Raw genomic sequence first — 8,654 nt, forward strand, 5'->3', positions numbered from 1 at the left:
GCAAGTTCCAAACAAGGACCATTCTCTAATGATGAATCACTTTGTTTCTCACTAGGAGCTAGGGTTAATGCTTTTGAAAAATATGAAGATAAATCATTATTGACATCAACAAGTTCAACATATAATTAAAATCATTAGAATCAATATTGTTAACATGAACATCATCATCATCCATTTTATCATCTAGACTAATAAAAATAGGATCTCTAACATGAAAAAGGTATTAACCGTCATTTTTCTTAAGCATTTAAAATCTTGGTGATTTAGGTTGAACTTCCTCCCTAGGGTTAGGTGAAGGCTGGACAAATGGGACCAAGTCAATATTTTGTGTCTTTGAGGAGGAAATGGTTTGGGAAGAAAATTCACGAGCCTTAGCATGATGTCTTCATCGACGTTCTCTCGTACAACGATTCCTTTAGTTTTAGCCAAAGGTTGTGAAGGCTGAGTATCAATGGACATAGGTTGTTTTTCTTCCTTTGAAGGAGGAGGAACATGAGAAGCCACATTAGGTTGAGACATAGAAGATGCCAAGCTTTATAAGGCGTAGGAGGTGGGACTATGACATATATGGGAGGAATAGAAGGTGTGGGAAGGATACCAAGTCCATCATGAGGAGGAGGAATAGTTCTAGGATCTCTAGGCTTACTCAAAGATATGATCATCTCATTCTTCCACTTTTGATAATATAGAAAAAGGACATCATTTAGAGGCTTGAGAGGCTCAAGTTGTTTAGGCCAAAATTAATTAAGGGTGAAATTGTCACACTTCACCGTGGGTTAGTAAAGGCTATGATTAATTGTTATGATAGTGTCATTATGAGGGAATTTTAAACATTTATGAATAGTAGAAGGATAGCTTTCATGGAAGAGAGCCAAGGATGTCCCAGATTCACGCGAAATTGATCCGATGTAGGAATTTCTAAGCACTTGGTACCAACCTCAACAAGAAGAGTTATAGAGCCAATAGTAGGGCAAGAGAACTATCATACACCTTGACTATAACATCAATTTTATCATATGTTACTCGATGTAATTATAAAATATAGAGATATTCTTTAGAGATCACATTCACCATACACACTGGATTAATGAACACCCCTCATGAGAGTGTGTCTTTTATCTTTGTAGTGATATATAATGGGCCATCAGATGCAACAATAGTGTCACTAGGATCAAAGGGAATGCATAGGTCCTTAGGAGGTGTAGGTTTGTCAACAAGATTCACAACATTATTAGACTTAATACCAAGGTCATTAGGAGAAAAGGCAAGAGACTCAGACTCAATAACATTAGTAGAATGCTCGAAGGCAAAGGATTGGTGAATATTTGGATATTTTGATTAGTCGAAGGAGCTATAGATTTATTTCCTTTGTCATTCACACCAACTACAGATAGGGTATTATTATCAATGAAATCTTTAATCTTTCTCCTTAAAGTATGATACTTCTCAATACCATGACCTAGTTGATGATGATATTGGCAAAAGGCTTTGGGATTATGATAATATGACAAAGGTTTTGAGGTATCAATTGGCTTGATGTGAGGAAGTTTCAACACATTAGTATTTAACAATCTCGACATTATACCAAGCAAAGGCTTGAAAAGAGGAGTAAATTCTTTTCTAAAGTATTTGGATAAAGGGGCCACACCTAGTGTCATGGTTGCCACTTGAGTATTGATGTTGCTTTTTATCTTGATGTATCCTTTGTTTAATATAAAAATCACAAAATAATGTTGAGCACTCTCATTCTTATCAACCAGAGCCATTGAAGGAGATTATTCAAATTGTCTCACTCGGAGCTGATAATTATGAAGCACTGCACACAATTTTGTAAAGGAAGTAAACTCAGAAAATAAAAGCTTATCTCTAATATCTTTTTGTAAATCAGTAATAAAAATTCTTTGAACATCATGATCAAGCATAGGATAGGAAATTTGAGAATACAAATGTTTATCTACCGATAAAAGCAGTTACTTTCTCTTTAACTCCTTGCTTACAATGAATCAAATCAGTAAAAGTAATTTTAGGACCAATATTATTGTGAAACTATTAAATGAAAGCATTATCTAATTGTTGAAATGATGTAATAAAACAAGGAGACAAAGAACAATACCATTGCAAAGCTTTATCCCTAAAGGAGTAAACAATTTAACCATAAGTCTTTGGTCATGATCAAAATCACTACACAAAGTTTGAAATGTTTTCACATGAGTCAAGGGGTTACCTTTTCCATTGTAAATCTCCAATTGAGAGACTACCATATGTTTAGGAGGGACAACACAAACAATGTCATCGGATAATGGGCTTGTTATATCAAATGTGGGCACATTAAACTTGGATTTGGTAATGGAAGCCAATTGTTGTTGTAGGGATGTAACAATCTGGGAAAGATTATTAATGGATGGATTGAATTTGGACATATTGGATTGCAACGAAGGAGTAACATTGTTGTATGTAGGTGGAGGTTGAGAATAAGGAGGTGGAACACTATGATATGTGGGTATAAGAAATAAATGGGATACAAATGGGACACTCATGAAAGAAGAATATTGATTAACGAGATTTCCCCCATGACTAACATGTGTAGGATTAACATTTTGTGTGGAAGTAGTCATGACATAAGATGTAAATGTAGGCACAATATGCAAGGATGTAGCCATATAAATGGAATGATTTACTTGACTAGTGGGTTGAGAGTAACCAAGAACTTTGGCACAACTTTTGATTTGCATGATATTACTATCAATAATATGAGCAAGGTCACACAACAAATCAACACCAATTTTATCACTTTGCACTATTTTTTTTAATCCTTCAATAAATGGGATTGCCTCAGTTTCTGGGTATTGTTGACTCATCCATTGTTGAATATTTTCAAATTCATTGCCAATCTTCTCCAATTGGTCAATGGTAACCCTAGTTAGTGATTCATCCTCACCGTGAGAATTATGAAGAGAATGGGGATAAATAACATCATCTGTTGGGTTGGAGGAAGCACCAACATTCTCATGAAATAAGTTATCCAAATTAAGCTCCATATCCTTAGTAGTTAAACCTTGGGAAGCCTTAATTCTACAACTTCTTCTCATGGGAATATTGTAGGTAGGACTAATGGTAACAAAACTCATGCACAAAGGAGGGAAATTTGAATGCACAAATTGAAGATTATGATTAAACAATGCATTTTTTTTTATAAAAATGATTGATTAACCAATTAATTAAGCAATCTGAATTGTGATTTTGAAAGATAAATGCCTCTAAATCATAGCATAGCATATCATAAAGATCACATCTGAAAATAGACTTGAAAAATCATGCAACCCACAAGTTAATTTTAAAACTATAAATTAGGATTTTTGTGAATTTAACCTTTAAATTTATGTAATTCAATTGAAGATGGGATCTACGAGTGCAAATAGGAATTTGAAAATGCATAAACAATCAAATTTGAGATGATCAATCAAAATTATGTTACCCACAAGTTTTAATTTTGAATTGTAAATTAGGGTTTTTTGTGAATTTAACCTCTAAATTTATATAATTCAAATGAAAATAAAAATTATGAATGCAAATTTGAATTTGAAAATGCATAAACAATCAGATCTGAGAACACAAATCATAAATTTAGGTGCTTCACATCAAGTTCACCAAAATGTGATGGTGAAAATTAGGAGTAACGTTAAATTAAGATAATAAAACCACTAAATGTCCTAATTAACTATCACATTAGGGAGTAGAGGAATCTAATAGATCTAGCCTTGATATACCAATATTTTGATAAGATTTCAACCTCTTGGGATAGGGCTTTCTCCTCCTTGAATTGAATTGTTGAAGATTGCGGCAAGCTAGTGAACTATTGAAGCAATCTAACAAAAGCGGTAACCTACAAATGTCGTACGAAGCCACCAACCTAGATTTGAGCAAAAGAATATGTTTCAGATCTATTCCCAGAAGATCAGCTTGATTTTTCAAGACCAAGTAGTATCAATTTGCCACGGTCCTTTGAATTTATCGCCATCGAAAGTTGAACCTGTTCATCTCTGTGAATTATATCGATCCTCCTGGTTACAACTCTCTACATGTTCTTGTACATAGTGAAAAAGGGAAATATGTTGGGAATAGGGGCTTGCCTCAGGTGAAATCCTAATTTTGGAATTAACCATGAAATTGAATTGAAAATGTAAATGAAAGATTGCAGTAAAATGCTTTCCTTTTGAGGGAAAGAGTGAAAATGAGTGAAACACTAATGATATACCTTAACAAAGTTTTGTTTGTCTCCACTAAGGAATTATGGTTTCATGTAGGTTGTCTTCATAAAACATAGAACATAAATATCATCTCCAGTGCTTGAATCTTGACTTCACTTCTTCTCAAATGCTTGATAGAGGACTGATTGCTTGCTCTTTTGAATTCACTAGAGTGTAATTGAGATCTTGAATGAAGTTTGTGAGGTTTAAAATGAGAGGGGTAGACCTCCTTTTATACTTGCTTGTCGAAAATCTGATTGAATTTCTGCAACATGCTGACATGGGGATAGTTTTCCCACTCATCAAAGGTGACCGTTAGAGGGGGCCAATTTGGGGCCTAGTTAGGAGGCCTAGGGTGTATATGCCTTTGTCCTTATTTGAGACCAAGGCGTGGTATATCCTAGTCCTACAAATCAGGACTTCCAAACTAAGGGCTAAGTTGGAAATTTGATGAAAATGTGAGGTAAATGAGTGGTATGAGCATAATCAATATTGCAATCAATCCTTGGTGGACAAAATGCCAAAGTGAGGCCTAAGTGAAGACAAAATTGTAGGTGAGTACAATTTAAGACACTGCAGTATCTTATAGACATATCATCTTTGTTTGTGGAGATTTGGGGGGTTATTTTAAGGACATTCATCTCCTCTTTATTGTTAGCCACATCAGTGTTTTTAGCTCGTCTTTATTACCCATGGATCTTTTTCTTCATTAGTTTTTGTAAAGTCTTGATTTCTCACCTCCTACATTGATTGGACACGTACCTGATTGGTTTGTGGCATCATCATATTTCATGAACACAGAAACATATGAGTAGTTTCTAGAGGCATATAGTATTTGGATTTGGATTCTTACATCTTCATGTTTATGGGAGTGGCTTTTCATATCTCCAATGGATTTGTTTCTTCCTAAGGGGAGAAATTTTGTTTGCAAGCAATGAATTATGTTTTATCTTTAGGCAATCATAATTGGCACATGAGCTACTTCTTCATTTGGTGGATTCCTATCCTCATTTTCTCTCTCTTATGAGGGAACATTCATTGTACTATTGTGACAAAAGCATTCCTTGGGGGGTCACATTGAGTCCTCCTTCTTTCCTACTTTCTCTAGTGCATTTATTATATTTTCTCTCTTTTTGAGAGGAGTTCTTCTTTTGTGAGAGTTGCATTTGTTTGCATTGGTTTGTATTGTTGAACACACTGTGGGAATAAGAGGGGGGGCGAATCAATTTGAACCCCAAAATACTTTACTTCTGATCTATTAAACTTGAAATGATAATTAACTTATTACTATAACTATGAAGCATAAAAGAACAATGCACAACAATCACATGAACAAAAAATTTAGGTGGAAAAAATTGAACAAGAAAAAGCATGAAGAGAATCACACTCTATTGGAATCAGGGATCACTGAGAGGGGGGGAGGGTGAATCAATGATCTATCAGTTAAGAGATTATCAAATTTAAATTTTAACCACCGAAAGCATACACTTAAAACTGAAATGCAGACAAAAATAATAACAAACAACCACTAGATCATAACACCAGCATTTTTATGTGGAAACCCAAATGAAAAAAAAAACCATGGTGGGATTTGAACCCACGATATTATTCCACTATGGCCAGTAGAAAAATAATATTACAAATGGGAATGCACAAGCATTCAGGGACACTGCTTAGAGCTCATTGCTCAAATGTAATGGCCCAGAGGGCTACAATCCTCAGGGAAGTCTCACTGACTTATATAGCCGATTACAAAGATTAATTACAATGTATGAACTCTGAAATAGCATCTACTATGCTTGGATGAGTTCTGGTTAGGCAAAAATTAACTAACTGGATCACCTTCTCTGTTTTGCCCTGTACACTGTCTCAGTCAGCTACCGGATCAAGAATGCTCATGTGAAACTATGCCAAAATTGATTCTTGATCACCTCTCGCTCACATACAATCGCATCATCCACCAAAAATATCACCCACCCCAAATTTATATACCGGTAACCACAAAAATAGGTTATACATCATGTCGGCTTGAGAGTGTAACGTGTAGATATATGTCGGCTTGATTGGATCCAAAAGGATAAATGCGGATCACCAAAATAATAATAAGATGATATATCTAAGTCGACTCAATCAAAAAAAACATGATTCGATGCACCGCAATCACCGTAAAGCTTCTAGACCCAAAAATGCTCTATTCTTCCTAAAATACCGGTTAACACCTACTTCCGGATAGGAAGAATCACAACTGTTGGATTTGATCTCCATGAAGAGTTGCCATCAATGACAACCCTAAACCAAAAATCAGTCACCAAAAACCACCAAAAATCATCGGATGAGTGTTAATTGCCAACAATATCCCCCTTTGACATTGATGGCAACAACTATGAAAAATGACTAAGTGTTGAAACCTATACACCATATCGAGAATGAAAGAATTCTAAGGCTCCCCTTTAGATCAACAATCCAAAATCTGCATCACCGAACTATATACTCCATACACAATCAGCCTGTACATTTTTCACCTTATCTCTCCCCCTTTGACAACAATGCCAAAGATGGGGTGTTGTCCAAAATTTATATACAGATGACAAACACTTTACATATACTTGAAGAGGTCAGCATAAACAATCTTAAAAAATCCTAGGTGAGTATCCCACCCACTCTTCAAGTTGCCTAAAATTGTGATAAATGCATTAAATACAGTAGCATGAATTTCTACTCTCTCAAATCTGATGATGCAAGTCAGGCCATCTCATTCATACAGTCCACCTTATTACTTAGCATAGTGTCTAACTAGGTTGCAATCAGGTTCCGGAGTTCACCTACTTTCCTCAAAAATTTATCCTTATCCACTTGAAGGCTTGAGATCTAATCATTTAAGGCTATAATTTGTCCTTCAATACTTTTGGTTAATGTTACATCAGGGTCAAAAGACTAAGAAATGCTAGCAAGCTTGCCCTAGCAGACACCTATTTGTTTATCAATATCAACAATTAACTTAGGCAAAATAAGACAAGATTTATACAGTTTACCAACTTTTAACAATGTGTCAGAATAGTCCGCAATCTCTTATTCAATGTTACCCTATCATCTTAAATCATCTTTTATGAATGTTTGTTTTCTAACCTCCTTAAACTTGTCCAAAACTTTTTGAGTAGCCATCTTCTCCAAAGAATCAAAATTGGTATTTACACTGTTAATCAATTGTAATAATTTACCGAAGGGGCTGTTATTTGAATCTAACTGTACACTAGGAGTCACCTTCTGCAAAACATCTATAGACATCAAAATTATGTTTTTGTCTTCAGTCTCTAATTTCACAAGATCTTGACTGGCTTGGGCTTACATTGCAGCTGCAAGCATAAGCTTCTCTGCAGGAGACATCTTCCCAAGATCAACTGAACCATCAAGAGTGATCAGAATCTGAGGCGGGATCCTTGTAACCGGAGGAGTGGTAATTTTTGGATCAGTTATGCCTTTACCTTTGTCAACCTCAGCTACCTTAGCCTCTGCTGGCACAACTTCCTTCTTCTCTCCCTTATCCCCTTTATCTGTTGCACCAGTGTTGCCACTTGGTGCATTATCAACCTGTTGAATCGCAGGGGCTGCAAAGCTATCTACCACAGGAGGATTATCACCAGTCTCAACATCAAGTGTGGTATTGCCTTGGTCTTTTGGTTGATCTTCAGACTGAGTCTCAACCTTCTGAATTTTGGAAACACATTGCTTATCATCCGACTAAGATGGTTCAAATGCATCTTTATATAAAGGGTCATTCTGAATAATCTTTCTCCATATCTCCTCTATTTCTTTCCTTACCTCCTTTACATTGTCAATCATCAATATGTTGATCCTGTTTTTACTTCAGAATTATTTTTTATTTGCCTCTTCAATTAGTCTCTTTGCTTCATCATGAGTAATATAAGTACATACGTTTACTAGCTCTCTCTCCTTCATCTCTCTGTCAATTTTGCTTGCATTCATTCTTCTAGCATCTATTAAACTGTACAAGTCCTTTGGAATGGACTTTTCTAATTCAATTAATGCCTTACTAAAATTATGTAAGTATAATACAACTTCTTCCTCAACTTTCCTTTTGTCACCTTCATCAAAATACTCAAAATTTGCTTCAAGATTCTTTAAATTGTCATCCACTATTATTTCATCTATCAACTGATCTGCTGATAGTGGAGGAATAATTGTGTACTTGCCTTGTATGTTTCCAGACTTAAGGTCTTTTTCAAGTTGAGTTTTGACTTGTCTACCTCTTTGGGATCTTCTGGTAGGAGCAGGATCTTACTTAGCCTTTTTGATTTGTTGTGCCCCACCGGCTTGAGGCTTCCTTGCTACTTTGAAAAAATCTCCCTTTTTCTTAGCTCTTCCCACCTCTTCCTCAGATTCAGTTTT

This window comes from Cryptomeria japonica, chromosome 8 (genome assembly GCF_030272615.1).
Source record: "Cryptomeria japonica chromosome 8, Sugi_1.0, whole genome shotgun sequence".
Taxonomy (NCBI): domain Eukaryota; kingdom Viridiplantae; phylum Streptophyta; class Pinopsida; order Cupressales; family Cupressaceae; genus Cryptomeria; species Cryptomeria japonica.